We start from the raw sequence: 24607 nt of genomic DNA, 5'->3' as shown, positions 1-24607 counted from the left end.
TATGTCGGAAATTTTCTCCTCCGAGAAGAAATTATCCAGAAAGCCAGGCCTGACAGCAAAAGAACGGTGGAGGGTGTCACTTTCTTCTCTAGGCCGGATTTTTGCCATGTGACAGTGGAGAGGAGGTGGAGGCTCAGGAAATTGATACCACAGTTTCAGACCTTAGGATCAGAAGCATACCTACTGTTCCCGGCCAGATTGAAAGTCATTACAAAGGGCAGAGTTAGGATGTTTATGTCTGAAGTGAAAGCTCAGGAGTTTATCCAGGAGCTCGGGGGGGAGAAGAAATAGTAGTTTGTAATTCTTCAAGATTCTTTATGATTGGTGTAGGTTCTAAAGTCAACGTTATGATTCATTGAAGAGAATGAAGAGAATTTCAAGAGGTAAAAAGGGGGGGGGGCACTGGAGAGGGTGGGAGAGGGGTGCGACTAACACAATCAAGAAGCGGCCACACATAGGTCATTGCTGACCTATTTGCCTGTAAAGGGAGGGGGGGTAGGGAGGCAAGGGGATGGGAGGGGAGGGGGAGGGGGAGGGGGATAAAAAATCAGTGTCAGTGTATAGGCTGGTTAAGTTTCTTAGCACACATTGTTTACATATATATTTTGTTGTTGTCTATCTCTTTGATGAGAAAAGAGAGGAGAAAGTTGGGGAAGGGGGAAAGCACAGATAAAGAAATAGCCGGGATACGAAGAAAAGTTTCCTATGATAATTCCCAATGTCTTGCAAGTTAATCTCAATAAATGTATGCGGCCTAAATGATCCAAGGAAAAGGGCAAATGTAGCAGCTTATATAAGAACTTTACAAGTGGACTTAGTATGTTTGCAGGAAACACACATAGAAGAAAAACAGATATATTTAATGAATCATTTGGGGTTTGATGTGTTAGCAGCTAGTAGGCAAGGATCTAGGACAAGAGGGGTTGCAATTTTGGGGAGAAGAAGAGATGTGGTAGTTAAAAGAAAGAAAGAAGACCAATGGGGGAGATGGGCTATGGTGGAAATATGCTTTAAAAAACTCAGGTTAACATTAGTAACTATGTATGGTTCCACTGAGGATGATCCTGAGATATGGCAATTTATGGATACAGAACGAGCTCAGTGGCCTGAACCAGTAATATGTTGTGGTGACTTCAACCTGCATGACCCTACCAGTTCATTTTTGAATATAGGAGGAGTGTATAGTGGAAGAAAGAGAAAGGTGTATAGGGCTATTGCCAGTATGGTCAATCATAATTCAATGGTAGATCCCTGGGTGATGCAACACCCACTGCTAGATAGCAGCACATTTTTTTCGGCACCACACCAGGTTTTGGTAAGACTGGACTATTTTTTAATCTCAAGGACTTTGGCTTCTGAGACATTGATTGAAAAGCAACCAAGGATTATTTCCGATCATAGTCCGTTAGTATTGACAGTGAGGATTTCGCAATCACAGAGTAAGAGGTCAACATGGACCTTTGAGCGGAGCCTCCTTCAAGATATTGAATATCAGAAGTACATGGAGGGTTGGATTAGGTCTTTTTGGGAAAACAATCATGGCACTGCTTCTATAGGACAGACCTGGGATTGCTTTAAGGCAGGTGCTAGAGGAGAAACGTTGAGCTATGTATTGACAAAGCACAAGAAAGAGAAGTTGAAGATAGAAGCTATTCGGCAAAAACTGATTATGGAGGAAGGAAGACTAGTTGCTGCAGTAGAATCTAAATCTAGTCTGGAGCACTTACTATTAAAACTGGTCGCATTAAAGGCAGAAGCGGTAGAAAGCTTTTCTAGGAAGATGGCAGAGAAATATCTGGCTAAGAAGGAGGAGGCCTATGAGTGCAGTGAGAAAGTGGGTCATATTCTTGCGGTTAAAATTAGACAACAGAGAGCGGCTGCAGAGATAAAGGAGATTCTGGATCCACAGGGGAATATCGTTACAGACCCGGATAGGATAAGGGAGGTTTTTAGAGTATTTTATGAAAAGCTGTATGCACGGGAAGAAACAGGGGGAAGTGTAGAAATTAGTAATTATCTTAAGGATATAGTCCCCTCATCTCTTTCAAAGGAAGAGGGAGAAGTTTTAGAATCTACCTTGGGTTTGGAGGAATTTATTGATGCATTGGGTAGTTTACCTTCAGGAAAGGCTTCTGGACCTGATCAAATTCCGGTTGAGTTTTATAAAGTTTTTCGCGAATGTTTGCTGATTTATATGTTTGAGGTTATGGTATATGTACAACAAGGTGGACTACCACCGGAATCATGGGGAGGGGCAGATATAATTGTTATTGTCAAGAAAGGGAAGCCTTCATCTCTCCCTGGCTCTTATAGGCCAATCACATTGATGAACTCAGACGTCAAGATTTATTCAAAGATGTTGGCAAAGAGGCTAGCAGGCTGTATTGAACATTTGGTGAGCCCATCACAACATGGCTTTATACCTGGGAAGGGCACTACCCAGCATATTAGGACAGTGATAACCATGATTGATGCAGCCGAGGCTATAGGCGACCCTATTTCAGCACTTTTCTTAGATGCCGAAAAGGCTTTTGATAGGGTCGCCTGGGAATATCTGTGGGAGGTTATGAAGTGGTGTGGTATAGAGCCAGGGTATATACGGGCCATCCAAGCCTTATATAGAGGTCCGGCTGCAAGAATTAGAGTCAATGGAGGGCATTCAGATCTAGCGTATATACAAAGAGGGACTCGACAGGGTTGTCCGTCATCCCCATTGCTTTTTGCTCTATATATTGAGCCACTACTCCGTAAACTGGAGGGAAACCCAGAAATACAGCCTATGTCATTGAATGGATGCATTGTAAAAACTCTTGCCTATGCTGACGACGTGGCTATACTGACCCCGAATCCGGACACAGCTATGGTGAGCGTAGAAGCAGAATCGCACGTCTTTGGGCTGGTTTCAGGATATAGTCTGAATAAAACAAAAACCCAGATAATCTTGAACAGCTTTGCAACCAGCGTGGATAACAGGGTGGTTAACAGTGCAACTTATTTAGGGATTGATATTTCTACAAAATTGGAGGAGGTAATTGAGCTCAATATGGCTCCACTGTTGGCGAAAGTTAAAAGTGATCTGGAAAGAATAAATAACTTGCACTTATCACTGGTTGGATGCACTAATGTGTTAAAAATGATGGTTTTGCCTAAAGTTTTGTATATATTTAGATCAATTCCTTTAATTTTTGAAAATAAGTGGTTTAACACGTTGGAGAGTCTGGCTAATAGGTTTATATGGGCCCATGGAAAAACCCGTAGGGCTTATAAATTTATTACTCTACCAAGAGACAGAGGAGGCTGGAGTGCACCAGACTTTAGATTATATTACCTTGCTGCGGCTCTTCAGTATATGCAGGGGCTAATAGGAGGAGGTGGTGGGTTATCAAAAACTATTAGTATGTCAACGGAGGTATATGCAGCTGTATTGGGCCAAGATGTAGAAAATTGCTTCCTATACCATACGGATTTGGGATATCTTAGAAGACAGAGATATAAGACTCTTAAGGCGGCGCTTAAAATCTGGAGTTCCTTTTTAAAAAAGACAGGCATGGGAAGATTCAATAGATATACTAAAGTATATAAAAATAAATCCTTCCCGGAAGAGATTTTTGCTGATTCAGTAATGGCGGGCTGGGAAGATAAAGGGATACATCAAATTGGGGATTTAAGAAATTCAGTGACGATTGTTGTTAGAAATGGCTATTTCTGGTAGGCTAAGGCTGACGCCAAAGCCAGGCAGAAACCACCATTCTAGTCAGGGCAAGGAAGTCACACGCCAAGATAACCTCTGCTCACCCCCTTAGTAGCTTGGCTCAAGCAGTAAGGCTAAACTCGGAGGCAATGTGTAAAGCATTTGCGCCAGCGCACAACAGCAACAACATACTAGGCACACCACAGAAGAGACTCCACACAAGGTTATTATAAAAATAACTTTTGTATTGTAAAAACACATCAGATAAAATCACACATATACATGGTGCCAACTGGCACGGGCAATATTCACAGGGATTATGTACACAAGACAGGGCCACAAGGGCCACTGTCATAGTCAGATATAGCACTTCTAGAATAAGAAATAATAAAACATAAAATGGTAATCACAAAGATAACAACCAGTAACCACTGGTAACAGGAACCAGGACCTTACTAGGACCACCTGTACTAAGAAAGAAGAACCACCTAAGTATCACACAGCATTAGGGGTCTAAGAAAGAACACATTACTCATGATGCAATAAACCTACATTCAGAGGAGTAGAAAAGACAACCACCTAAGAATAACCACATTTAGGGGCATAAACCAGAACACCTTACCCATGATGTATGAACACATTCAGAGGAGTAATAAGGAGAAACACATGATGACTAAACATTCAGAGGTGTTAAGAATAGAGCACATGATGCAATAAAATCACATTCAGGGGTGCCGCGCAAGAAGACACATGATGACTAAACATTCAGAGGTATCAAGAGTAAAGCAATAGCGCAAAAATCACATGAGGCCTAAGAACCTTCAGAGGTGCAGGAATAACACATGATGCAAAAGATCACATTCAGAGGTGCAATAACCATACCATTGCGCAGACTCCCATAAGCCACCACCTGTGGCAGTCCCTAGGCCAACTGGCCTTGTTGGGGCAAGGATGCCCTGGGTCCAAAGTCAGGGCGCGCTGCCATGCAGTGCCAGTCCAAAGTACAAAAAGCCTAAACGTGGCAGCTGCCCACAAAGTGCTGGACAGCTGGGATCAAAAAGTTGTGGCAGGGCTCTCAGTAGCCCCCAGAACAAATCTGCGCCACCTGAGCCACACAGACTCTAAAACAAACGTTGGAGCCACACAGGCTCTTAAAAACACATATGGCCCCTCTGAGCCACACAGGCTCTCTAAACAATGATGCCCCCACGTTGGAGCTCTCAGGCTCTGGCACAAAACATGCCGTCAGGGAGCCTCTCGGGGCTCTAGAACGTTGGGGCGACCCGCTGCCTATTGGGGCCGCCCTGACTCTGCATTCACGAAATGCCTCTTGAGCCCACGCAGGGCTTAACACAATCAATGCCCTTCGCGGGAGCCTTACAGGCTCTCTTCAGCGTTGGGGCGACCCACTGCCATTCGGGGCCGCCCTGTCTCTGTTCACTTCTCGAAATGCCCCCAGGTGCTGGAGCGGCCCGCTGCCAAGTGGGGCCGCTCGTTGCAGTCACTGTGCCTTCAGCAGGCACCAACAGTGGCCCACGCGGAGCCCCCCAGCCCTTCAACTCACCGGGCTCTCCTGGGCGGGGCTCCTCCGGGCGGCGGCTTCTTCTTCTGTGCAGCGCGGGGCTCCTCTTCCATCACGGAGTCCCGCCTGCAAGCTCAGCTTGCTCTCGGCCTTCGCTCGGCGCCCTCCTCGTGCTGCAGCTTCACCGGCGACGGGGGCGGGAACCGACCAGGTGCCCCGCGCCCCCTCCGCTCTCGCTCCTCTCGTGGCAGGGCTCCCTCGACACACGGGAGCCCTGTTCACCGGCCATCTTTCTTCCTCCTCTCGTCACCCGGGGAAGCCACGAGCGATGGGCCAATCCCATCGCGGCTCTTGCGGCGAGCCCCCAATGACGCGGCGAGGCTGGAACAGCGCTCGGCCAATCCCTGCGCGGCATTTCCGGAGCAGCCGGCTTCCACAGCCAATCAGGGAGCGATCTCTTCGCACCAGCTTTACGAAGCCCCCAGTCGGCTTCAGGCCCCCGGGTCGCGGCGGTGAGCTGCGGCTTGATGTCTTCATGACGCCCAGGGTCAGCAGGGCGAATTAGGCACCCCCCAAGTCCAAATACCAGCGCTACCAAGCGCTTAGGGGCAACAGCAAAAGCGCGCTCAGCGCTATAAGTAAAAATAAAGCGCTCCTTAGCGCTATGAGCAAACCACAGCGCTCCCAGGCGCTGAGGCAACCACACTGGTCCACAAGCCCTCCAGCAGTCCTGGAACAATAAAGATGGAGCAACAAAGCTCCCTGCAGGAAAAATCCATCAGCCCTCTAGGAAAGGCAGCAGGCAGGGGGACAGCCAGGAAGAGTCCCCCAGCAGTCCATCAGATGTCCAGGAGCTGAGCAGGGCCCAGGGATCCCCCTGAGCCCCAGCAGCAGCATGCCCCTGGCAGATTCAAGTTGAAAACAAGAACATTTTGGAAGGGGATACAACCCCTTTTTATACAGTGCAAAACCTTTGAAGTTCTTTGAAGTCCTTTGAAGCAGGCAGTGTGAGAACCAGCTGGACTGGTTTAGAGGGAAGTCCCCTTCAGTATCAGGGACAGAGGTGTCAGTCGCCCAGCGGGAGGTGGAGCCAGCTTTGTAGTTACACAGGAACAGCCCTTCACTATCAGGTGCCATCTCCTCCCACTTCCCTGGCAGCAGATGCTGCCTTTCATCCATGGGCTGACTCAGACAACCTCCTGGGCTCTCCAGCCCCTGTCATCCTCAAACCAGACAGTCAATCCACAAGCAGGCCCATGCACTCTGGGCCAGGCTCACCAGCCAATCACACGCTAGCACCAACTTGCACAAATATGCCAACTTCCAAAAGTAGGACTTCTAGACTAGACACAGCCATGTCGCATACATCATTTTGCGGCATTCATTCTCACGAGTTCTCTCATACCAAACTCGCCCCTGCACTCCCCACGCATCAGGAACTACCATGGGCATACATATTCCCCATTCATTCCTATGGGAGGGCAGGTCACTCACCATTCATCCACAGAGAGCTCAAGCACTTTACACTGTACCACAGTGAAAAAGTGCGCAGAGGCCTAATATCACCAACACCAGGTTCCATAAATAGACTAGGAAAACGCAAAAAGTCTAGGGGTGAACCTGCCTAATAGGCCGGGTCCAACACAACCCCCTTCCAGCCAAAACGCAGGGTAGACCAATCACACCACTGATGGGCTTCACTGCTTTGGGCGACAAAACCACGGACACGGCCTCGCACAGCAGGGACACCGTCCAGTTTTTCGCCACTCTGAACCTACCTGGTTTCCTCCAAATAATAACTCTCTGACTCAACTAGGGTACCCCACTGGTACACACTAGTCATCCACAGCCAAGACCAGGCCATAGGCCATCCAAATCACAGGTCCTAACTAATCCACAGAGTGGGGGGTAGTAACCCCTGGCATACAATAGCCATTCTCCACTCTCTCTCTCAGTGTAGCTACAACTACCACTGATCCAGCAACCTAGGGACCATACCCTCAAGCTGACCAGAGGTCACGGGCAAGAATGCCCCACCCTACCTCTACTTCTGGGTTTCCGCACCCTCACAGAAAAGCACTTTACCAGAACACAATTCTCCTACCAGATCAGGACCTCACTCCATCACTGGTCTACCACCTGGAAACTATTTCACTTCTGAGGTACAAAGCACACAGCACAGTTCCTCTTCAAGCAGGTGGGGGGACACTGCACACAGCAAAGCCCCCTTTCCTCTACCTTGGTGGAAACAACAAACTGCAGATGAGCCCCAGAACACACAGCAAGGGCAGCCCCCTCAGTCTCTTCAGCTGATCCACTTTGGTAGAGATTCCTCTTGACCTAGAAGTTTCCTAATCTCCCAACCTAAGATCTAAACCCTCAGGTTACACCGGGGTCAGAAGTAAGGACACCGTCCCTCTGCACCCCCTTCCAGTTCCAGTATGTCTCAGGCTAGACAGAGCACACGCCAGCGGCGTATCAGCGACACACTCTCCTCCAGTATTCCCTATCAGGTCAGGCCACACCCCAACCCGGCTTTCCCCCCTCCTCGGGGAACGACCTCCAGAGGCCCCACAAATGGTCAAGCACTCTAGACAGTCAAATGCTCAGCGAGCCAGGACTTCTGCACCCTCCACTTAGGAGCGGTACTGCCCAACACTAGGACCGCCGGAGTTCTGGTTACAGACACTCCCCGTCCTCTAGACACAGGAAGATCCTCCTCAAATGACCTATGTACAGCTTAGGCCCCTGACCTGGCGCTCCCTTAAGGAACCCTCCAGGCCCTGAGATAGGGTTTCAGGCCAACGTGGGACACACCGTCCCACACTCACTCCGCCTCCACTGAGACAGGGCGTGAGCCCCTACACCCCTACCATACTACTGGGACCAATCTGGGTTACACATGAACCTCTTCCCCTTTACAGGATCATCAGATACACAAGCCACTCCTTTTGGAACCACTCCCTAATGCCTCTGCAAGACATCTAGCACACCGCCAGACATCCACCTTCTTGTCCAGTTCCTTTGCAGGACCTCCTGCACACCACCAGAGGTACACCTCTTATGCAAGCTCTTTAACAAAAAGAAAACTCACACCAACTCCTCCAGTTCAGCACATCACTCATTCGCACACTCCCCCCCCTCGGACTGGTAAGGCAGTTTCCACCACCCCTGATCACTCAACCTGACCACACGTGACACAGGTACCAAACTCTGGGAGCGGGGAATGGGAATTAACACACTGGACACATTAAAGCTGCCACCACTGGATCCTACCACACTGGGGAATCCAGACACACACACTACACTCAGGGAACAACCACCCTCCTGAGCTAGTCATTTCTCCTCACACTCCCTCTCTTCCATCTACCCACACAGGGACAGGATTTGGGATTGGACATTGGACCCAGCAAGGGATTCCTAAGCTATGGGAACCTCCCCCTCTACTGGCGTCCCGCCCTGTCAATTTCTCTCATCTGCCACTAAACATGAAGTGCAGAAACACATTTGAAAATGACACTTTGAGGAAAAAAATCAAAAACAATAATCCCAAACATGTGACTATCTGAAAAAAACAATTGCAGAGTTTTGTAATGTAGCCAGTTGTCGCTATGGCACTGCGCAAACACAAGTTCCAAATCCGCACCGCTGACCACCAATGTTAGAAATGGCTATTTCTGGTAGGCTAAGGCTGACGCCAAAGCCAGGCAGAAACCACCATTCTAGTCAGGGCAAGGAAGTCACACGCCAAGATAACCTCTGCTCACCCCCTTAGTAGCTTGGCTCAAGCAGTAAGGCTAAACTCGGAGGCAATGTGTAAAGCATTTGCGCCAGCGCACAACAGCAACAACATACTAGGCACACCACAGAAGAGACTCCACACAAGGTTATTATAAAAATAACTTTTGTATTGTAAAAACACATCAGATAAAATCACACATATACATGGTGCCAACTGGCACGGGCAATATTCACAGGGATTATGTACACAAGACAGGGCCACAAGGGCCACTGTCATAGTCAGATATAGCACTTCTAGAATAAGAAATAATAAAACATAAAATGGTAATCACAAAGATAACAACCAGTAACCACTGGTAACAGGAACCAGGACCTTACTAGGACCACCTGTACTAAGAAAGAAGAACCACCTAAGTATCACACAGCATTAGGGGTCTAAGAAAGAACACATTACTCATGATGCAATAAACCTACATTCAGAGGAGTAGAAAAGACAACCACCTAAGAATAACCACATTTAGGGGCATAAACCAGAACACCTTACCCATGATGTATGAACACATTCAGAGGAGTAATAAGGAGAAACACATGATGACTAAACATTCAGAGGTGTTAAGAATAGAGCACATGATGCAATAAAATCACATTCAGGGGTGCCGCGCAAGAAGACACATGATGACTAAACATTCAGAGGTATCAAGAGTAAAGCAATAGCGCAAAAATCACATGAGGCCTAAGAACCTTCAGAGGTGCAGGAATAACACATGATGCAAAAGATCACATTCAGAGGTGCAATAACCATACCATTGCGCAGACTCCCATAAGCCACCACCTGTGGCAGTCCCTAGGCCAACTGGCCTTGTTGGGGCAAGGATGCCCTGGGTCCAAAGTCAGGGCGCGCTGCCATGCAGTGCCAGTCCAAAGTACAAAAAGCCTAAACGTGGCAGCTGCCCACAAAGTGCTGGACAGCTGGGATCAAAAAGTTGTGGCAGGGCTCTCAGTAGCCCCCAGAACAAATCTGCGCCACCTGAGCCACACAGACTCTAAAACAAACGTTGGAGCCACACAGGCTCTTAAAAACACATATGGCCCCTCTGAGCCACACAGGCTCTCTAAACAATGATGCCCCCACGTTGGAGCTCTCAGGCTCTGGCACAAAACATGCCGTCAGGGAGCCTCTCGGGGCTCTAGAACGTTGGGGCGACCCGCTGCCTATTGGGGCCGCCCTGACTCTGCATTCACGAAATGCCTCTTGAGCCCACGCAGGGCTTAACACAATCAATGCCCTTCGTGGCAGCCTTACAGGCTCTCTTCAGCGTTGGGGCGACCCACTGCCATTCGGGGCCGCCCTGTCTCTGTTCACTTCTCGAAATGCCCCCAGGTGCTGGAGCGGCCCGCTGCCAAGTGGGGCCGCTCGTTGCAGTCACTGTGCCTTCAGCAGGCACCAACAGTGGCCCACGCGGAGCCCCCCAGCCCTTCAACTCACCGGGCTCTCCTGGGCGGGGCTCCTCCGGGCGGCGGCTTCTTCTTCTGTGCAGCGCGGGGCTCCTCTTCCATCACGGAGTCCCGCCTGCAAGCTCAGCTTGCTCTCGGCCTTCGCTCGGCGCCCTCCTCGTGCTGCAGCTTCACCGGCGACGGGGGCGGGAACCGACCAGGTGCCCCGCGCCCCCTCCGCTCTCGCTCCTCTCGTGGCAGGGCTCCCTCGACACACGGGAGCCCTGTTCACCGGCCATCTTTCTTCCTCCTCTCGTCATCCGGGGAAGCCACGAGCGATGGGCCAATCCCATCGCGGCTCTTGCGGCGAGCCCCCAATGACGCGGCGAGGCTGGAACAGCGCTCGGCCAATCCCTGCGCGGCATTTCCGGAGCAGCCGGCTTCCACAGCCAATCAGGGAGCGATCTCTTCGCACCAGCTTTACGAAGCCCCCAGTCGGCTTCAGGCCCCCGGGTCGCGGCGGTGAGCTGCGGCTTGATGTCTTCATGACGCCCAGGGTCAGCAGGGCGAATTAGGCACCCCCCAAGTCCAAATACCAGCGCTACCAAGCGCTTAGGGGCAACAGCAAAAGCGCGCTCAGCGCTATAAGTAAAAATAAAGTGCTCCTTAGCGCTATGAGCAAACCACAGCGCTCCCAGGCGCTGAGGCAACCACACTGGTCCACAAGCCCTCCAGCAGTCCTGGAACAATAAAGATGGAGCAACAAAGCTCCCTGCAGGAAAAATCCATCAGCCCTCTAGGAAAGGCAGCAGGCAGGGGGACAGCCAGGAAGAGTCCCCCAGCAGTCCATCAGATGTCCAGGAGCTGAGCAAGGCCCAGGGATCCCCCTGAGCCCCAGCAGCAGCATGCCCCTGGCAGATTCAAGTTGAAAACAAGAACATTTTGGAAGGGGATACAACCCCTTTTTATACAGTGCAAAACCTTTGAAGTTCTTTGAAGTCCTTTGAAGCAGGCAGTGTGAGAACCAGCTGGACTGGTTTAGAGGGAAGTCCCCTTCAGTATCAGGGACAGAGGTGTCAGTCGCCCAGCGGGAGGTGGAGCCAGCTTTGTAGTTACACAGGAACAGCCCTTCACTATCAGGTGCCATCTCCTCCCACTTCCCTGGCAGTAGATGCTGCCTTTCATCCATGGGCTGACTCAGACAACCTCCTGGGCTCTCCAGCCCCTGTCATCCTCAAACCAGACAGTCAATCCACAAGCAGGCCCATGCACTCTGGGCCAGGCTCACCAGCCAATCACACGCTAGCACCAACTTGCACAAATATGCCAACTTCCAAAAGTAGGACTTCTAGACTAGACACAGCCATGTCGCATACATCATTTTGCGGCATTCATTCTCACGAGTTCTCTCATACCAAACTCGCCCCTGCACTCCCCACGCATCAGGAACTACCATGGGCATACATATTCCCCATTCATTCCTATGGGAGGGCAGGTCACTCACCATTCATCCACAGAGAGCTCAAGCACTTTACACTGTACCACAGTGAAAAAGTGCGCAGAGGCCTAATATCACCAACACCAGGTTCCATAAATAGACTAGGAAAACGCAAAAAGTCTAGGGGTGAACCTGCCTAATAGGCCGGGTCCAACAATTGTTCAATTTGAGGATTTGGTAAATATTTATAAAATAAATAGAAGGGACTTTTTTAAATACCTTCAGGTTAGGAGCTTTTTAAGAAATAAACAAGGGGGGCCGGTGGGTGTTGAACCTAATGACTTGATGGAAGGGATAACTACGGGGGAGGAACACTCCATTAGGTCGATATATGCTTTTCTTTCAAAAAATAGACCGGACGACTTGGACAAGCATAGGGATAAATGGGGGGAGAGAATAGAGTCTACTTCCGAATCCTTCAATGAATCCTTGGAATTAGGCCGGTCCATGCTCTGCTCTGCTCCGTTGCAATCCCAACATTATAAAACTTTATTTTCATTGTATTACACTCCAGCCAGGATTGCAAAATGGGGAGGTACGGAGGGTACTACCTGCCCTAGATGCAATTCCACTGAGGCAGATATTGTCCACATGTTTGCTACATGTCCACAGCTATATACATTAATTAAGGATATTGAGCATTTTCTGGACAACTCACTTAGGATAAAGATAACCCTCACAGCAAGTTTGATCATGTTGGGAGTTGAGGCGGAAAATGCTCTAATGGATCCAAATGATGCAATGTTTTTGTTCATGGTGTCTGCTGTCTTTAGACTAATATTAGCTAGAGTATGGCTAGATAAGAGTCCCCCATCCATGCAAGTATGGTTATCAAATCTTATGTCTATATATAATCTAGAAAAATATATATATGCAAGAAAAGGCAGGTTGGGGAGAGCTCGAGGTATTAAAATTTGGGGGCCTTTGGAGAAGTGTAGAGCTGGAATAGGTTGATATGATTTAGTGCTGACTCTTTGATATGATGGAAATGTTATTATACTTTATATTGTTGTAATGGCTTCCTGCTTTCCTGGCTTATTTTGTTTTTATTTATGAACAAATGTAAGTGAGAGATTTGTATATTCTATCAAAATGTGTGCTCTGATTTTGAAGTATAAAATAAAAATATATTTAAAAAAAATATATATATTACCAGTCGTCTAAAATACCTATTGTCAAAATGAAGTTAAATTTATTATTACAATACAGCACTGAGATCCCTGTCATATTCTATATGGTATGTCTGTATGCATATTTTTCTACAAAGGAAAAACCTCAATAAAAGCTAAGAATTGAAAATATAAGCAGTACTTATATTTCTTATATGTAAGAGTATTAACATCATCTTTGGTAAGCAATGTTTATGTTTTCATCCACATACTTTATAGATTACTTTTCAATTTTGATTACGAGTGTTTGGTATTTACCACATACAGTAAATACTGATACTGCAAGGTAACGTTTACTGGGTGCAGGAAATACTTGGATTGATATGTGGAATTGATGATTTACGCACCCAATTCCGCATGTTTTAAAATGTATCCATTTCTTTATTTCAGTAAATTTATGCAGGTTTTACCCATGAAATTGACATGGGGAAGGTGGTGGGGTGCAGACTTCACCACACTTCACAGAGAGAAAGCCATTGGAGTCGGAATCCTGATCTCCTACCAAACAGTTGAACAGTGATCGGAATTTGGCTCCATACTCAGGATTGAGGCCTTACATACAAGCTATAATAAGAAAACTACTTGTTTCCCTCTTACTTCACATCAGTTCTGTGTGCATCTGCGGCAGGTTACAGCTCTATACCATTTATATTCTTGCCTAATATCCAGTAGTGTCCGTCAGGGAATGGCGGTGAAGGGGGTGGGTGTGGCGGGGGAGAGAAAATAAAAAAATCTCCTGAGCCAATCACAACTCTGCAATGCAGCGTTGTGATTGGACTGAGCACTGTGGTTCGGCGCTCAGACGGGGGCAGGGGGGCTCTGCATGCTCCTCACCAGGCTGTGTAATGCAGCCTGGTGGGGAAAATGCAAAAGGCGTATAACTGTTTAGTCGACCAAAGAGGGCCGGCAAAACAATCATGTGCACTTAGGGAGTGTGCAAACCACTCCTCCCCGTGCCTTCAGCCCTGCCAGCCCTAATCCAGCCCCTTAGCAACAAAAAAATAAAATGATAATAACGACATTATTATAATTTTATGTTTGCTGCTCTGTTCTCAGAGTAGTGGGGCAAAACTCTTTCGCCTTAGCGGAGGAGCCGCCCCTGCTGATATCAATATATGCTTAAAGACAGAAGCCGAACTTGTTGCTTTCTTTGATAAATTATCATAAACAGATTATGATAATGTGTCATGTTCTCCCAAGAAATAAGCATGTGTTGCATAGTTGCAAGCAAACCACAGATGTTTTGCCAGTTCCACTAGAGTCTTTCTTTAACTTTGTTAGCGGTCTGTGTGCAAAAATCTGAGAACATTAAAATTAATTCTGGAGAATATAACCATACAGTTAAGACTCCCTGAAGTGAAATGCAATGCTGGTACATTCTTTACTGGTGAAATGATGAAATAGGGATTAACGTTTGCAAGTTGAAGAGATTGAATGTGTTTTTGTAGGGTATCATAGGCATAGCCCATTTTCGAATGTTCAATTGCTTTACATGTTTCGGTGTAACTCTATAGTGCCAGTGAGTAATCAAGGGGGAAGGAAAATTTCACCTGTGCATGAGATTAAAAAAAGCAGCTCTAAGTGCTCTGCTGATAGTGATGATTGATGAAAAATTCATAGTTATAAGCCCCAGGTGTTTCTGGGGAAAGAAGAACCTATTAAATTGATCTATATAACTAAATGTCTACTAAGAATGCAGTGTCCAAGGCAGAAGAAGGAATATTTTGTGTTGTATCAATAGAATTCAACCCACTGTCATTCTGCTACGCAGCTAGATCCATTTGGTATGTTTTAAGAGTTCAGGAGTCATTTTCTTTTGATACTTTTTTCATGTGATTTATAGTACATTTTAACTTGGTATTGAAGTCAAAGCACTTAAAAACCATCAATACAACATAAGCATCACTTTGCAGCATTCACACAAAAAGCATAGGCTAATGAGCAAAGCAAATAGTTTATAACAGCTATACACCGAGCCTCTAATTCCAAAAACCACCCCTATGAAAATAATTATTAAATGACCAAGAAACACAAATCGTGAGAATAATCATAAAAAATACTACAAGGGGCATACAGAATAGGGGAAAAAAAATCTTTAACTCAATTGTACATTTAATTACATATAATAGACGAACCATCTTACTTCTTTGTCCCTTATTTATCAAATCTTAATTTTCCCTAATTGGATAGTTATTTACTTTGTCAATAGTCTTCAGCATATACCTTTTCATGGTTTTAAATTGATTCAAGACTTGTTTCTCCGCTCCAATAAGGATCAGACGCAGGTTATTTTGATAAGAAAACAAGCAACAAGATCAGTTCTTCTGAGTCTCAGTTAAAAAAACCTATTCATCTACTGCACACCCAACACACATAACACATACACTGTGGATCTTCATGGCACACGACCAAAAAATGAAATTGGTCTCTACAATAAAAAGCTGTGTTTCTTCACAGAAATAATTTTAATGTGTATAATGCAAGTGTAGTTCAACCCTACTCCGTCTTGTTTTATTAAAATGATCTGAATCACACACATGCACACATACACACATATACAAACACACAAATACCCATAAACACCCCATATACATTCACACCTGCACACATATATCCACAAACACACAAAGGCTGTTTTTTAACTCAGCAGAAGCTTAGTCCATCTTTTGCCCTCTGTAAGTAGAAATAGATTTTATAGGCTGTTTTGAATGAGTCCAAGGGGGCTGTAACAGGACCATCTGTGAAGAGAGACATCATCTTTATAGTGCTGATGTAAACTGACTTCCATGGGGATTCACATAAAGCCAAGCTGCTCCTGGCTGTTATGTACCATTCCTTAAATCAAAGGACTTATATTGAAGCAGCTACATTCCTGCTTATATAACCTAAAAGAGTGGTTTCCCATTTATCAGTGGAACTGTGAGCTTGGAAACACAGTCAAGGGCTTTGTTCTTTGAATCTTTACATGCCCTTCCCTGAGGTATTTTTCTGCTCACAGTTAAATACACAAGGGCTCCTGGATGGCATGAGATATGTGAGTGACCAGAGCAAGGGTTATATATTGTCAGATTTAATCCCAGCAAAAAGAAAAAAATACTAATTGGATGCAAAAAGAAATAACAAACCATTTAAATGGTTTGGAGTGTACAAAATGGGAACACATCCACTGTAAAGTGAAGAGGTAGCATGCCACATGCCAATACCATAGACTAATGACTGAAATGTGAATACCATGCACTGGTTCAAAACCTGGTACATATTAAGGGGCATGATGGTACTGTGAAAGCAAAGAGTGAACTAGTGGGGACTAGCCACCCTGGAGGAAATGGTGCTTAGTGGAACAAATGTCAGATAATCATTTACCAGACATTGTACCCCCTCCACACTCCTATAGGTACATCTCTGGTATAACTGGGCGTTGAAATGGTAATGCTGCATTGTTTCTGTCATGATGCATGTTGTATGACCATGCTGGCGTCAGAGGTTGTTTGATGCTACTGGCAAATATGGTGAGCTGTATTTGCTGTGCTGATCTTTTGGTAGGTGCCTGACACTCAGTTCTGTATTAGCTTGAGGATGCTTAGTCTCTGAATTTAATTCTTTGAGGGATGAGTTGAGTGTCATCAGTATATTGATGGTTCTTCATGTTGCTGTCAATGACTACAGATTCAAGAGGAAGTACAGAATGCAGATAATGGGAGGCAGAATGATTCCTTTGAGGTCCTCCATAGGAGACATGTAGTTAATGGGATGTTGCAGGTCCAATCTGTGCAAAATGTTGCCCATAAAGGTAAACAAGCATTTGCAATGCAATAGGTCCCGCATTAGGAAAGTTTGAGCTATTGGTATTGTAAATGACATATTTTTTATTTATGTTTTGTTTTTGAAAATAGCGAAATTAATAGCTTTGTCATTTACAATGCCAATAGTTATAACTTTCGCAAATGTGACACCTATAGCATTTGTAATGCAATATGTGTTGTATTTACGTGACTTACGCGTATTGATATTGCAAATAACAATGCCTTTTAATTTTTTTTCAATAATTAATACTTAAATGAAAGTTATTGTAATTTATAGTGAACTTTGCCCTGAGGGCCTGTAACGGGCGCACCCCATCCGATACCCCTTCAGTTTTATGGTTTCTGACCCAGATGACATCATAGGATATAATTGTTATGGCATCATTGTGGCCAGCCTTAACCTCACTTAACCCAGTGTCATTTACAGCATTGTGACAAGCAGTTTCAAAACACTGGACAGTCTTCAGTTGGTTGCTGGTCATGCTCATCCCATCGCATACAGTTTTTACCTAATGGGCTACAATCAAGAGATTTCCTAAAAGAAACAAGGGGGCTTCATTAAATAAGTATACTATCGGGGTTCAAAAAAAGTAGTAGCCACCTCTTTGACTAACAGGGGAAGATACTCTATAGGTTACATATTTTTTTTGCTTCCTGAGATCATGCTATGTAATGCAACCTTTATCTCTTGTGTATATGTAAAGCGCTCTCATACCCACGGGTCAAGCTAGCGCTATATAAAACTTTTAAAATAAAAATTAAAATTCCCAGCATCTCCAAACCCCATAATAGCATTTCTCGCTCTTCCAGTATGACTAGCCCCCTCCTGCGCTCACTTGTCCCGAATGATGGTCTGCAGCTCCCGGATCTGGTCGTTGATGGGCAGCACCTTGAGCTGGGGCCCGATCTGCTGTGCCAGGAGCTGCTCCTCCTGCTCCTGCTGGGCGGCGCTGCTCCCATTGTCCTCGCTCCCGTCGCTGCTGTCGCCTGCATCCCGGACGTCGTTCTCTACCGACTCCGCAAACCGCAGCTGCTTGTGGGCAGCGGGTTCCGCGGGCCCCGAGGCTGGCTGCTGGTTCTGGCAGGGCATGGTCACGGCGGGGGTGGGGCTGCTGTCAGAATAGCGCGGTGTATCCGCGGCCATGCGCCGGGCCGCCGGTGTTAGTGCGGAGAGCAGCGGGGTGTCTAGCAGCATAGACATCGAGGACGGATAGGCCAGGGTGCCCAGAACTAGCTCTGAGCGAACGTGGCGGCCATCTTTGAAAGGAGGGTTTCACGTCTCTGTATCCTACCCACTTTCAAAACATAGTGGGGACGTTGTATGCAATTTAGCAATGCATGCTAATTTAGTCGGGGGTAATAAAGCATTACAATAGTCATAAAACGAGCATTGTGTAGCAATAGACATCAGTCGGAAGGAATGTGGTTCTGGCTGGCTGACAGATAGCAAACAAGACCTGGTAGGGCGGGGGCTGCCCGCGCATGCGCGGCATTTCTCACTTTCATTCTGAAGAGCCCCGGTTAGAAATGCCGCGCATGCGCGGGCAGCCCCAGCCTTACCAGGTCCGTCAGCTGAAGTCCCGTCGTGAAGAACATCGGAAAGGGGCTCCCATGCCTAAGGGGAGACGAGCCCAGTGAGTGGGATTGGGAGTGGGGGTGAGGGTGAGGGTGAGGGTGGGGGTGTACGCGCGTGTGTCTGTGTGTGTTCGCGTGTGTCTGTTCGAGTGTGTTTGTGCGAGCGTCTGTCTGTGTGCGCGTGTGTCTGTTTAAGGGGGGTTGCGTGTGTGTATGCAGTGTGTGTGTGCCTGTGTATGCGTGTGGCTGTGTATGGGCGCATGCGTGATTGTGGTTGTGTGAGTGTGTTTGCGTATGGGAATATGAGGCACGAGAGGGGCACGGCGCCGTGCGCGCCCACGAGGTGAAATCTGCGCTCGTGCCCCTCTCGTGTCCACATTCCCAAATACGGCCAACAATAGGTCTCTGCTCAGACTCTGTCTGCTCGACCTAAAAAGATATTGAAAAACAAATGAAGGAGTATCACCCGATGTATAGGCTGAAGGTTTTCCAAAGGTGGAATAATTATTCCTTTTCTAAAAAAACCCTCACTCACCACCTAGTGGTGACATGCATCACCCTCCAATTGAGACTCATCTCAGTTTCTGTTTTACCAATAGCAGCGCGTAGAAACTTCACCTGCCAATCCAGGGGCTAATAACACAGCCGCCCCTTTGAATTAATACAACATCGTCCATTTTAAAACAACCGGATGCTCTAAAGCACCTCGCTCAATTTCGCTAGGCGCTGTCTTTCAGATCTGTGATATATTGTCCTGATAAAACTAATCCCTTCACTACGCATGCGCGTAAGCCTTAGCATTCAATCTCCTTGGCAACCACCGGCCCCACCGGCTTCCGTAGCTCAACCTGCCCAGCCGGTGACGCGACTCCCACGTGATCGCACCCGGAAGCAGTTTTTCGTTATCACTGGCACCGGACCGCACGGCATTCATAGCCGAGCAGCGGAAGGTAGACGTAGGTTATGGGCCTCTCGCCACGCCAGTAAACTGTAAGTAACTACCTCTTTCCCCACAGAATCCTGATACGAACAGATGCAAGGCCACACACCTGTTCTGATGCGGTCAAACTTTACCGCCCCTCGACACTGATCGCAATTCATTACCTAATCACGGGTACAATATTTCTTCATACAGAATATGTTGTACCTCGTGATGCACCTACCCCCTGCCCACCGAAGCAAAATAGGAAACTACCACTAGTAAGCCTGCCCTTTGCCATGCAGCATCTGTGACCATCTCTAAGATACATGTTTGTTAGTCTTGTATGTCTCATGCCGGCATAATAATCACTGAGGGCTACCATGATGTGGCCTTTGCCTTATATTAATGCGCATCTGAATATAGTTGCGACATAACAATGCAATTTCGCCTACCACTGGAATATGGCGATAAGCATAAAATTATTGCATGCAAAGTTGCACGCACCTATAGACATTGATACATAACCATCCTGGCTATAATAATAAGCGTTCACGTACACGATATGATCACGCTCATTGTCTCTTGAAGTTTTTCCAAACACCACTGTGGCATGCAGTATGTATGCACTGAGAGTCTGCACGACGTAACAGGCTAGTAAGGATGATTTGCGCCTGACGCCCGTTTATTTTCTCTCCCCACAGGTTTTTGTCTATGCTCCTTATTTTTTGAGAGCATTCTACCTTTGGTATATTTTACCATTGGTTCTTAAAGGATTTAGGATAGGGTGAGTCTTTTAGGGGACTCATACCGTCCATCTCCTTGGTCCTGATGAATACCGGGAACCTTCCCTAACGGTTGAAACATGTTGACCAACGCACTATAAACACATATTGAGATACGTAGGTCGTAACTCCCCTCCCAGTATCTCACACTTTATTATTTTATTATTGTCCAGTTGCTTTTCATTAAAATTCACTCTTACAAAGTTAAACCAGGACAATTTTTAACACTTATTTTTTTGCACTTACATCCCACAACCTGCTCCACTGTATTACAGGTGTCGAAGCACACCCTGGTGACCCTAGGCCACCAGGGTGGACCCCGATGATGAAGCATGTCACCACTAGGTGGTGAGTGAGGGTTTTTTTAGAAAAGGAATAATTATTCCACCTTTGGAAAACCTTCAGCCTATACATCGGGTGATACTCCTTCATTTGTTTTTCAATATCCGTGACCAGGGGAACAGGAGTATTCCTCGTCCACCACAAGTGGACACAATCCCTTACTCTCCCCCTTGTTTTCCTACGACCTAAAAAGATACCAGTGTTGAGGCACAATCACATTCATGGACCAGTTGCTGGAGGGATGCTGAACTACTGAACTCTGAGTTTGGGCCTAATGCTCAATAAGTTATGAAAGAAAACTTTTAACAAATAGATCATCGTGTGTGATGAAATATGATTGGGACATGTTTATCCTTTACCATAATATGCATATTACTTGCAGGGATGTTATTAATAATTACAATCTTTCAGATTTATGTGATTTGTCAATGAAATGCATATGGTAAATAATCATATAATGTAGAATACCAATACTTGTGTGGGCATAATCATTGTGAGGGCCAGGGTGGGACACTCCTGTATCATCTCCAGTTTAAAAAAAAAAAAATCGTTAATCATACATTCTTATATAGCGCCTTTCACCGTAAGGTCTCAAGGCGCTTGCTTTGGAAACCCGTCCTGGCTTTTCCCTGCGAGATAACCCCTACTGGGCATTCCCAAGGCAAAAGCCAGGCATGCCATCGCAGTGGGGCCGTAGTGGAGATTAAGCAAGCTATTGCCCAGAGTTGCAGAGTGTGAACCCATGATTCGAGTAGGCACCGAGGCAAGAATTATCGAGTCTGTGGACATTTTTGAGCTCAAGACCCTGCCGCGTCGGGGATTGAACCCTGGTCCCGGGTCTGACCTCTGCGTCTGGGTCTGCCTCCTCTAACCGGTGAGCCACACTTCTCCAAGATTACTTGACAGGTTTTGTCTGGTTCCTAGCCCTCTTGTCCATCTAAGGATAACTCAGTGTGGCACAAGTGGAAAGTATCTGCCAGTTTTTCTTTTCTCTGACATGATTGCAGTGTCCTTCTGTGGCTCAGGAATTTACTGGCAGTCATTTGTGGTAACACAACAGTGTCCGTTAATTGCCCTGTGTGTTTATGGCATCCTCGTTGTCTGACAGTTCCTCAGTGTACCCGGGCGTAGAAGGTTTGGATTTGGAGGACCATGCTTCAGTAAGGGGTCGAGCACCACATGATTTTCAGTTTTGTTTGGCCATTGAGGAGTTGACAGCTGATATAATCTGGTTGGTTTTTAAGAGGTTGATGTGGTCTTCTTGGAGGAGAAACATAGGGAGATCTTTGAAGAAGCACAGTTTAGTTTTTCGGCTCCTTAGTTGGCCTTAGGAAGTGGAGTGGTTTGGAGGATGGAGAAGGAGATGACAAAGTGGCCTCTATAGTCCAGGGGTTTCTGGCTCCGGCAGTTGATTGTCATCCATGCCGATAGGACGAGGTGAAGTTTGTTGCCTTTGAAATAGGAGACTTTGATAACATACTGCTTAACATCCTGAGTATTGTCAGCAGGTGGATTAAACGTAAATAGGAAAGTAGGGTGGCAGTGGTAAGAGAAGGTGATATGAAGATGCCTGATACTCCTTATATGAAAGTTTTAATCGGTCACGGCAGTCTGTATGTCAGACTGAAAGACACTGTCAAAGAACGTAAGTGTGGGAAGTGGTAGGAAAGTAGTTCAAATAACCTGGGTCTAGTTTGTCTGTGGAGGTTTCTGGGCTAGGACATTTATCAACAGAAACTGCAGACCCAACCCCCAGCCCTACTGTCTATCAAATGACAGTGGAGGGTGGAACTAATCAGCAGTCATTTGCAGCAAGGGCCTCACTGGATCTCCAAAGGTAGCCATGTTTCCATCCTCCCTCACTTCAGTGCCTGAGTCTCTACCTTTCAGGCACTATAATGCTGTCTATTGCTTCTGTTGTCTCGGGAAGGTGTATTCCCCCTCCATCTTAGTAAATAGGAAAGTAGGGTGGCAGTGGTAAGTGGAGGTGATATGAAGATGCCTGATACTCCTTATATGAAAGTCTTGATCGGTCAGGGCAGTCTGTATGTCAGACTGAAAGACACTGTCAAAGAACGTAAGTGTGGGAAGTGGTAGGAAAGTAGTTCAAATAACCTGGGTCTAGTTTGTCTGTGGAGGTTTCTGGGCTAGGACATTTATCAACAGAAACTGCAGACCCAACCCCCAGCCCTACTGTCTATCAAATGACAGTGGAGGGTGGAACTAATCAGCAGTCATTTGCAGCAAGGGCCTCACTGGATCTCCAAAGGTAGCCATGTTTCCATCCTCCCTCACTTCAGTGCCTGAGTCTCTACCTTTCAGGCACTATAATGCTGTCTATTGCTTCTGTTGTCTCGGGAAGGTGTATTCCCCCTCCATCTTGTGCAATGCTGAACCAGGGGACAGACAAAATCCATCCCATTGGACCCAGCACTCAGACTCTCACCATACGCAGGGTTTTAACACTGCACACATGCTACACATCCATTGCACATATGTGCACGCAGAACACATATGAATTGTCGGCTCAAGGTCCTGGGAATCACACTAAAGTGGAACTTTATGGGTGTATGGTCAGTAGACCTCACTCTCTTTTGGAACAGAAAAAAGGTCCAAACTAGTCATTTACAAAAGACGGTATACTGCCACCCCCACTTCATGTGATTAAGCCAGGACGTGTTGAGTAGCTTCATGATCGTTATGAAGCCACACTTGATGCATTCCTCCAGGTTACAGGGAACGTTCTGGATCTTGAATTTCCACGACAGTCCTAGGCTTCAGTGCACACACTAGATTAGAGTGGTTGCAGTACCGATAAAAAGTCAGGGTAAGAGTTTTGCAAGCAGTCAGGCACCTAGGGCAGGGGTGCATATCTGCAGGGGACAATCTAGTACCAACACTTTCTAAATTCCTTTATTAAACAGTCCAATCAGTTTCCTCTGCAAAGTTCAGGCCAGACACACAGCATCCATTTAAACTACCAAACTACCCTCAACCACACCATACCATTGTCACAACTCCATCACAACCTCTTCCATGCCTCCTACAAAATCCTTTCCAAACCCCCTTATTTTTAGGCCATCCCTATGCCAGCTGTACCAGGCCACTGAACCTGCCTGTTGGCCCTTAGTGATGACAAAAATATTATTATGCCTCTCACAGCTTCACTATTGCCTCCTGAATACCTCCAATGGCTTTCTGATTGTTCTCTTGGCCCTGAGAGCCCATCTGCTACCCCCCACCCCAAGATCACTTCTGCATGATCTTTGGTGCCTCACAGCCCTTCCAAGTCTTACTTTAGCCTTGAAACCACTTCATACATCTTCAAGTTTAAGTATTTTGAAGACTACTTCAGCAGTTTTGACACTCTGATCCTATTTGCTTACCTTCCAAAACCTGCTGCCACATATGCAACGTTATCTCTCTTCAATTTACTCACACCTTTGCAGACTATGGGGCATATTTATAAGTCCTCTGGCGCCAACCTTGAAATCATATCTATGAGGTCATGCAAAGCCACTTGGCATGTCTTTGAATGGCCTCATAGATATGGAATAAGACAGGGAAACACATATCGCTGCATGGCCTTACTCTACACTCAGGAGGCGTTCAATGTGCATTGCGGTGGGTGTTCTCACACAACACCCATGTATTTTGACGCTTCCCCAGATTTACAAGAGCATGGAAACCTGGGGAAACGCCAAAACCTTTCGCCTACCAAGGTGAGGCGTAACAAGGAGGAATAACTTTATTTCTCCTCATTTATTCCTCTTTCTATGTGTGCTGCATTCTACACACATAGAGGAAGGTGTCCCTTCCTGCACAAAAGCAATCTGCCGACAACACAAGCACCCTTTAACCATAGTGCGAAGGTGCCTGCATTGGCGCTAGAATGCCAAAACGGCGCCAGCGCTAGGAGAAAAGACAGCAATGCACTGTATTAGATAAATATGGGTCATTCCTCCCCTGTGACTTTGATGTAGCGCAGCCCAGCAAGGGTACCTGCTGGACTGCCCTTGTCAAACCCCATAGATTAGGACCTGCTTATCGATGATGGCTAGGCCTCCTTCTGTCAAATTAGACTAGCCATGATTTAATTACTCATACAATAAAGTTTAAAGCCTTTGT

The sequence above is a fragment of the Lissotriton vulgaris genome, chromosome 9 (genome assembly GCF_964263255.1).
Source record: "Lissotriton vulgaris chromosome 9, aLisVul1.2, whole genome shotgun sequence".
NCBI lineage: Eukaryota > Metazoa > Chordata > Amphibia > Caudata > Salamandridae > Lissotriton > Lissotriton vulgaris.
Note: the sequence above shows the minus strand (reverse complement) of the source record.